This window comes from Canis lupus, chromosome 14 (genome assembly GCF_048164855.1).
Source record: "Canis lupus baileyi chromosome 14, mCanLup2.hap1, whole genome shotgun sequence".
NCBI classification, from domain to species: domain Eukaryota; kingdom Metazoa; phylum Chordata; class Mammalia; order Carnivora; family Canidae; genus Canis; species Canis lupus.
Genome location: NC_132851.1, coordinates 923484 through 932210, shown reverse-complemented (window position 1 = coordinate 932210; position 8727 = coordinate 923484). Strand labels below are relative to the sequence as shown.

At 45.5% G+C, this 8727-nt stretch overlaps 1 long non-coding RNA gene across 2 annotated transcripts in view; it reads right to left on the bottom strand.

Moving 5' to 3' along the window:
• Positions 1 to 1167: 1167 nt before the first annotated feature.
• The window catches only part of LOC140603340 (uncharacterized), a 48757-nt gene continuing 41197 nt past the window's right edge, over positions 1168 to 8727 (bottom strand). For both annotated transcript variants that reach the window (XR_012006317.1, XR_012006316.1), the window contains exon 3: positions 1168 to 2444. This is a non-coding gene — a long non-coding RNA (uncharacterized lncRNA). The remainder of the gene's footprint in view (positions 2445 to 8727) is intronic.

Sequence of the window (8727 nt, the reverse complement as noted above, 5' to 3'; positions counted from 1 at the left end):
TAGAAATAAAAGAAGTAAAATCTAGTCAAGCCAACGTTAAAAATGCTATAACTGAGATGCAGTCCCAAGTGGAAGCCTTAAAAACAAGGAAGGTTATGGACTACAGAGGCAGACATAGGGAACTCAGCCACTTATTAAAGCAATAACATTCATATCATAGGAGACTCAGAAGATGAAGAGAGAGAAAAGGTGGGCCTTGCTCAGCCATTATAAATGACAAATACCCACCATTTGCTTCAACGTGGATGTAACTGGAAGGCATTATGCTGAGTGAAGTAAGTCAATCAGAGAAGGACAAACATTGTATGTTCTCATTCACTTGGGGAATATAAATAATAGTGAAAGGGAATATAAGGGAAGGGAGAAGGAATGTGTGGGAAATATCAGAAAGGGAGACAGAACATAAAGACTCCTAACTCTGGGAAACGAACTAGGGGTGATGGTAGGGGAGGAGGGCTGGGGTGGGGGTGAATGTGTGATGGGCACTGAGGGGGGCAGTTGATGGGATGAGCACTGGGTGTTATTCTGTTTGTGGGCAAATTGAACACACACAAAAAAATAAATTTATTATTAAGAAAAAAAAAAGAAGGAAGAAAAAGTGGCACCTGGGTGGCTCAGACAGTTAAGCTTCTGACTTAGACTCAGATCATGATCCAGGTCCCAAGGAAGACTCCCTGTTCAGCAGGGAACCTGCTTCTCCTTCTCCCTCTGTCCCTCTCGCTCATGGTTTTTCTCTCCTCTCTCTCTCAATTAATTAAATAGCGTCTTTGAAAAAGACACAAACAAACCCAGAATGAAGAGAAATCTCCCATGTAGAAGAATTTCAAACAATTTGTGCAGACATTCCACCCTCAAGTTCATGAGCATAGCTTCCCACTCTTATGTGTGCAATACACATAGTAACTTCCTTCTACAAAATATATTATGAAAAACTTAAAAAATAATAATATAATATTAATAATAATAATAACAATAACAATAAAGAATCACTTTACTACAGAGAAAGCTGACAAACACTACATCAGCAAGATGATCAGATGTATACCAAGACTGATAAATTATGTTGATAGTATCTATCCTTTATATGATATAATAAAAAAGCAGTATATCTCTGTATATAATCCACAAAAACAGTTCAATCATGAGATAAACAACAGACAGGTCCCAACTGAGGGAAATTTTACAAATTACTCTACTTCTCAAAGCATTCCAATTCAATGACAACAAGGAAAGGCTGAAAGACTGTCACAATCCAGAGGAGCCTAAGAAAACATGAGGACAAATGGAGTGTGATACGAGGAATGGCAACTTAGCAAAAACTATGGAAATCTGAATAAAGCATTGTCCTTGGTTAATGCAAATATTTTAATATTGATTTATTAGCTAATATTTGAACCATACTAATATATCAATAATTGGAAAAATTGAGTGCAAGTGAATGAGAATTTTCTTACTATCTTCTCAATTTCCCTATAAATCTTTGTTTTTATTCCAATAAATAAGATTTATTTTGAAAATTGAGTTAAATAAATCAGGCTCCAAGTGTGAAGACATTTCAAGAATAGTTGAAGTAACTTTTGCCTTATTCTTAGAGAGTTCCTTCGTTGGGAACAAAGTAAAAATTTTATATCAGAAGGAAAGAAAAACAGTTATGAACACGTACAATGCCTTCTCAACCTGAAAAGCAGGAAAGGATAATAAATAGCAAAAATCAGATTAAAAAACTTCTATTATAATAGACACCATATTGCAAGTGCATTTAAAATTAGCAAGGCATAAAATTTATCTCCTTGACATTTGTCTTCCAAAGAGTTCACAGTGTTTCAGTGTCAGTTGAAACAGGGGAAGAATTTCAGGGAAGAATCCTTCACATAATAATAGGACCATTGGTAAAAATGTCTCTCAGTTATTTCCAAATCCATAAAGATGCATTTTCTGATGAGTGACTGAGCTGTGAAGAAATAGTTGAGAAAGCATCATCCCTCTGAATTACTAGTGTCAGAATATTTTAACAATACTACTACGGATAGTACTTTATCCATATTAACAGTCAATACGTCTCAGATTGGAATCTGAGCAATCAGATGGGCAGAGAAAAAACGCTTTGACTTGCTCCTCATCTTTTAAAGGCAAAGGAGAACTTTTCTATGTACAAAGTCAGTTGTCAAGATAGCCTTAGGGAATAAGAGTCTGCAGCATCAAATCACGCTGCATAGCCGATACGCCGATCTCCAGGTCTTCCTGTTCGCATCCCGGGGCTTGTCCCCCAACACAGGCTGCCACGCTGAGGTCATTTGCAATTGCTCTCTTAGGAGCTCCGGGGAGGGCGGCAGGAGCTAGAGAGTATGGGACGGGACGCGTGGAAGCCGAGAATATTACAGCCATTCCACTTTAAGTTCAGCATTTGCACAAGTCCAGCAATCCCAGGCCCCTGTGAAGAAGAGCTGAAATTTACATTACTTCAGTTACAGGAAAAAAACAAAAATTTACAGCTTAATGTCCAGAATGCTCCAGAATAGAATAAAAACTGAGCCGAAGCCAAGGGCTGGAAGCCCTTATTAGAATGAGAAGAGTGCTCAATGCCCTTGAAGGCCCCATATCAAAAAGTGAACAGAACTTGAGGAATTGCTCCAGCCCTTCTGGAGGTCCCCGAGACCAGGCCCTTAAAACTAAGTTAAAACCGTCCTCGGGGTCCAACACCCTGCTCCACTCTGTGGGGTATACTTGGACCCATGTTCGAGTTTGTATAACAACCCTCGTTGTTTGCATCAGTGTCGGCTCCTTAGTGGTTTCTCGGATTCGCCATCTTGTGCACAACACCCCCATGTCCCCTTCCCACCTGGACTGACCCCCTGTCCCCTCCCACCCAGGCTGACCCTAAGTCACCTCCCCGCACACAACAGCGGGCACAGGCCCTCACACAGGTCCATGGGCATGCTGGGCACTCCCGCCATCCCCAGCTTCCCAGGGGAAGGAAGGAGGATTCGGCAGGACACAATCCCGTGGTGGCCCCTGGGCTCCCTGCCCAGGATGGCACCTGGTGACATGTCGGGGTCTGAGTCCCTGACGCTGGCTCCTCCTCCATGGTATTCACACAGGAAATGAAATAAGAGGCCCTGGTCTCCAGGGACATCAAGCATGTGGACCTGGACATCAACATGACGTTCAGCAGTCACATCATGTTTTGGGACTACTACGGGGTAGGGTGAGGCTGAGGTGCCAGGGGGGATTGGGACCCGGGGGAGGACTGGTGGCTTCTGGGAAGGGAACATGGGGCTTCTGAGGCCGGGGGAAGAACAGCAGCCAACAAAACACAGCGGCATGGTAGGGTGCTGAGGATGACCTCCGTGTCTCTACCTCTGGTGTCTCAGGGATGAGGAGGCCACTAGGATGGGGCCTCCAGGGGTTGCCATGTGAGCTGATCCCCAAAGGGGTGACGGACGGCACCCTGAAACCAGGTGCCTGGGTGGGGGCCATGGGGGGCATTAAGGGGACCTGGGGGCAGGTTGCATGGCTGTGACTGGAGGAGGACACACATTGATCCGATGAGGGTCTGAAGGGTCAGAGTGACACCCACCCTCGGTGCTTTATATATTTCTAAATTCTATGCATTTAATTTGAGCCAACTTGCAATTTGTAAACATACATAGTATGATGACCCCCAGATAATGCGCCCAGTCCAGCCAGAGCCCTGAACTGACCACACCGGGCCCCTGAGACAGGTGTCACAATAAACCTAAGACTGTGGTCGCCTTTATCTGTAGATGTCTCGGTGTGCATCTTAGAGAAAGGGGATGCCCTGTGTCCGCAGGCCCCCCACGCCATCCCCTTCATTCCCCACCCACACACTATCCCCCTACATCATTATCCCTCATGGCATCCCCCCTACACCATCCCCCTCAAACCCACACAACCCCAAACAAACCCCACCCACACTATACCCCAACACCATCCCCCCTACACCATCCCCCTCAATCCAACACCATCATACCCCTGCCCCCACACCATCCACTCACACACCACTGCCCCTCAGCAAGGACCCGGTGCAGCTGCCCCCTGTGGATCATGGTCAGCCTCCCCATGGTTCTCTGGACAGCCTGCTACCATCAGAAGCCCGGTGTCCCATAGTGTATCCAGGGGTTGCAGGGAGGAGGAAAGACAGGGAGCCCCCGACAGGGTGGGTGCAGGTGCATGGAGCAGAGGAAGCACTGTGCCCTGCCTCCTCCTACTCTTCCTCCTGGAGGGCGGCACAACCTGCACAGGACACCAGCCCCTAACCCAGAGGGACCTGGGCTGACTTGGGCCCAGGCTCTTTGGGGGCTGCGTTGATTTGAGCCCACACCAGTCCCAACTCAAAGACTAATGGAATCAGGCCCCCATGGCCCTGGCCAGCCCTGGATTCTGGCCCTGGACTGAGTGAGCCCTCTCAGAGCTGGGTGTGGCCTCCTGGGCCCTGGGCGTGCCCCACAGATACAGGTCGCTGATCTAGGGCAGCCCTGGGGATCCCAGGACACACCAGTGTGGGGAGAGGAGGGGTAAGCCAGTGGGGCCCACCCACACCCACACCAGGAGGCAGACTCCTCCAGGTGCTCCAGCGCCAGAGAGCCTGAAGCCGGGGTCCTGCTGCCCTGTGGGGACCCAGAGCAGGAGGCCATGAGCGACAGGTCCAGGTCAGCTCTGCTGTCCTCAGAACCGTCAATCAGGGTGAAACTCAGGACACTTGCCCCCACCCGGAGTCCACACATTCTCCCGGGTGGGGACTCCAGCACCCGCCCCCACACCCCGTGTGATTCTTGCCCCCCCTTAAAGGACAGAAAGGTCTCCTTCCCCAGGGGAAGGCACGAACTCATGGCTCTGAGCCTTTGCTGTAGAAAGTCAATAAAGTGTTGTGGTGTGAAAATTCAGAGCCAACCCATTTCTGTGTCTCCCAGAACTATGTGCTTGGGGCATGGAGAGTCCCCCAGAAAGGAGGAGGGAGCACCACCTAGGCCCCAACCAGCCCCTGCAGGGGCACCTCCAGGCACACACAGCTGACCTCCCCACGTGCCTTCTAGGGGAGGCCGGATCCACTGCTGTACATGGGAATGTGGCTGAGCTGGAACTTCCAGCTCTGCTGACCCTCCAGCTGAAAGTTCCTGCAGTAGTGAGCCCCAGCATGGCCAGGAGAGCCCAGCTAGCCGCCCAGCGCCAGCACCAGAAATGATGTTCTGCCAACAATTTCGGGGTTTTGGGTGACCCAGCCAGAGGATCTGATGGCTGCACGGGATAGCTGCATGTGATAGACACACACGCAGCTCAAAGCCACAAAAGTCGGAATCCCCCCAATGTTGTCAAACAGCAGCCAGATGGTTACATACACTACAATGTGGTCCCCAATAGGATATTTGGAAAACGCTATAAGCCATGACTGCAGAGGTGTTGGAGGTACAGAGATGTCTTTGCTGTCTTCTAAAAAGGAGGACAGAGGGGCAGGAAGCATCCTCCGGAGGTGGGGGGCCCTCCTAGGAAAGGAAACCAGGTCCCTATGAAGGCTACGGAGGGTGAAATCTGTCCTCCTCTCTTTCAGCTTCTGCTTTTCCACCTAAATGCCATTTTCCTCAATCAAAATAGCAAAAAAAATGGGATCCCTGGGTGGCGCAGCGGTTTGGCGCCTGCCTTTGGCCAAGGGCGCGATCCTGGAGATCCGGGATCGAATCCCACGTCGGGCTCCCGGTGCATGGAGCTTGCTGTCTCTGCCTCTCTCTCTCTCTCTCTCTGTGACTATCATAAATAAATTTAAAAAAATAGCAAAAATTTATTTTATGTTTTTAAATTTCTTTTTATTGTAGTCCAATTTGTATCAATTCTTTCTTCAGCCAGGGTGTCATACAGGAGAGAAGGAGGGAGAAAGATTTTCCCAGACAGGCAACATATAAAGGAGTTCATGACCAATTAACCAGTCCAGTACGGAATTTTAAGATGGACTCTCCTAGTGGGGGAAAAAAAGAGACCAAAATCAACAAAGACAAGAAAGGCCCAGAGAACATCACCAGAAACACCAACTCTTCTGGTAACACAAATGCACAAAGTTCATATCTTTGAATAATCACTCTGAATGCTGATAGACTAAATGCTCCAATAAAAAGATATAGGGTATCAGAGGGGCTTAACAAACAGGATCCGGGATGTCTGGGTGGCTCAGGGGTTGAGCCTCTGCCTTTGAATCAGGGTGTGATCCTGGAGTCTTGGAACGAGTCCCATATTGGGCTCCTGGTGGGGAGCCTGTTTCTCTCTCTGCCTAATTTTCTGCCTCTCTCTCTCTCTCTCGCTCTCTCTCACACTATCATAAATAAAATTATTATTAAAAAAACAACATCCATCTGTACGCTGCCTACAAGATGCTCACCTTAGACCTATAGACACCAACAGATTGAAAGTCAGGGTATAGAAAATAATCTATGAAGCTAATGGATATCAAAAGAAAGCTGGAGGACCCATAATTATATCAGACAAATGAGATTTGAAACCAAACCCTGGGGGACACCTGGTGGCTCAGTGGTTGAGCATCTGCCTTCGGCTCAGGGTGTGATCCTGGGATCCCAGGATCAAGTCCCACATTAGCCTCCCTTTGGGGAGCCTGCCTCTCACTCTATGTTCCTTCCTCTGCTTCTCTGTGTAATTCTCATGAATAAATAAATAAAGATTTTAAATTTCAAAAAAGAAAGAACAAATACTGTAAGAAGAGATGAAGAAGGGCATTATTTCATAATTAAAAAGACTCTCTATCATGATCAAACAACAAAATATTTATGTTGCCAACATGGGAGTACCTAAATATAGAAACCACTGTTGGTGGGACTGTGAACTGGTGTAGCCACTCTGGAAAACTCTGTGAGGTTCCTCAATGAGATAAAAATAGAATTGCATAACGACCCAGAAATTGCACTGTTGGGGATTTACCCCAAAGATTCAGATGCAATGAAACGCCGGGACACTGGCACCTCGATGTTTATATTAGGAATGTCCACAATAACCAAACTGTGGAAGGAGCCTCGGTGTCCATTGAAAATTGAATGGATAAAGAAGATGTGGTTTATGTATACAATGGAATATTACTCAGCCATTAGAAATGACAGATACCCACCATTTAATTCAACATGGATGGAACTGGAAGGTATTATGCTGAGTGAAGTAAGTCAATCGGAAAAGGACAAACAGTGTATGTTCTCATTCATTTGGGGAATATAAATAATAGTGAAAGGAGAAGAATTGTGTAGGAAATATCAGAAAGGGAGACAGAACATAAAGACTCCTAACTCTGAGAAATGAACTAGGGGTGCTAGAAGGGGGGGAGGACGGGAAGTGGGGGTGAATGGGTGATGGCACTGAGGGGGACACTTGATGGGATGAGCACTGGGTGTTATTCGGTATGTTGGTCAATTCAACACCAATAAAAAATAAATTTATTTAAAACAAAGATCCAACAACTAAATATTTATGCTGCCAACATGGGAGTACCAAAATATAGAAACCAATTAACAACAAACATACAGGAACTCACTGATAATAATACAATGACAGGGGATTTTAACACCCACTTATGGTAATGGACCGATCGTCTATGCAGGAAATCAACAGGTGAACAATAGCCTTGACACACTGGACCACAGGGACTCAACACATATAGTCTGAATATATTTTCCTAACGCAGAATACACATTCCTTTCAAGTGCACATGGGACATTCTCCAGAACAGATCATATCATGGCCCACAAATCAGCCCTCAACAGGTACAAGAAGGTTGATATCACATGCTGTACATTTTCGGACCACGACGCTATGAGACTCGAAACCAACAATAAGAAAAAAATCGGACAGACAAAAAATACTTGGAGATTATGAACATCCTACTAGAGAATGAACGGAGCAACCAGGAAATTAAAGAGGAAATTTAAAACAAATGAAAATGTAAACATGTTTCTCCAAAACTCTGGGATTTAGCAAAGGCAGTCCTAACTGGGAAGTACAAAGCAATACAGGCCTACCTCAATAAACAAGAAGTCTCCAAAACACAACCTAACCCTATACGTAAAGGAGCTGGTAAAGGAATAGCAAACAAAGCCTAAAGCCTACAGAAGAAGGGAAAAAATAAAGATGAGAGCAGAAATAAACAATACAGAAACAACAAAACAGTAGAATAGAATAATGAATCTAAGAGCTGGTTCTTCAAAATAATTAATAAAATGGATCAAACCATAGGCAGCCTTATCAATGAGAAAAGAGAAAAGACCTAAATAAATAAAATCACAAATGAGAGAAGAGAGATCTCAATCAACAGCAGAAAAATTAGACAGTTATAAGGGAATACTATGAAATTATACGCAAACAAATTGGGAGACCTGGAAGAAATGGACAAATCCCTAGAAATGTGCAAATGAGTAAAACTGAAATAGGAAGAAATAGAAAATGTGAACAGACCCATAACTAGCAAAGGAATTGCTAGCTAGGAATTGCACCTAGTCACCTAGGTGCCTCAGTGGTTGAGCATCTTCTTTGGCTCAGGTCATGTTCCCAGGGTCCTAGGGGATCACATCACACATCAGGCTCCCTGCATGGAGCCTCATTTTCCCTCTACCTATACCTCTGCCTCTCTGTGTTTCTCATGAATAGATAAATAAAATCTTTAAAAAAGAAAAAAGATAAAAAGATGAGAAAGGACCCAAATAAAATCACAAATGAGAAAAGAGA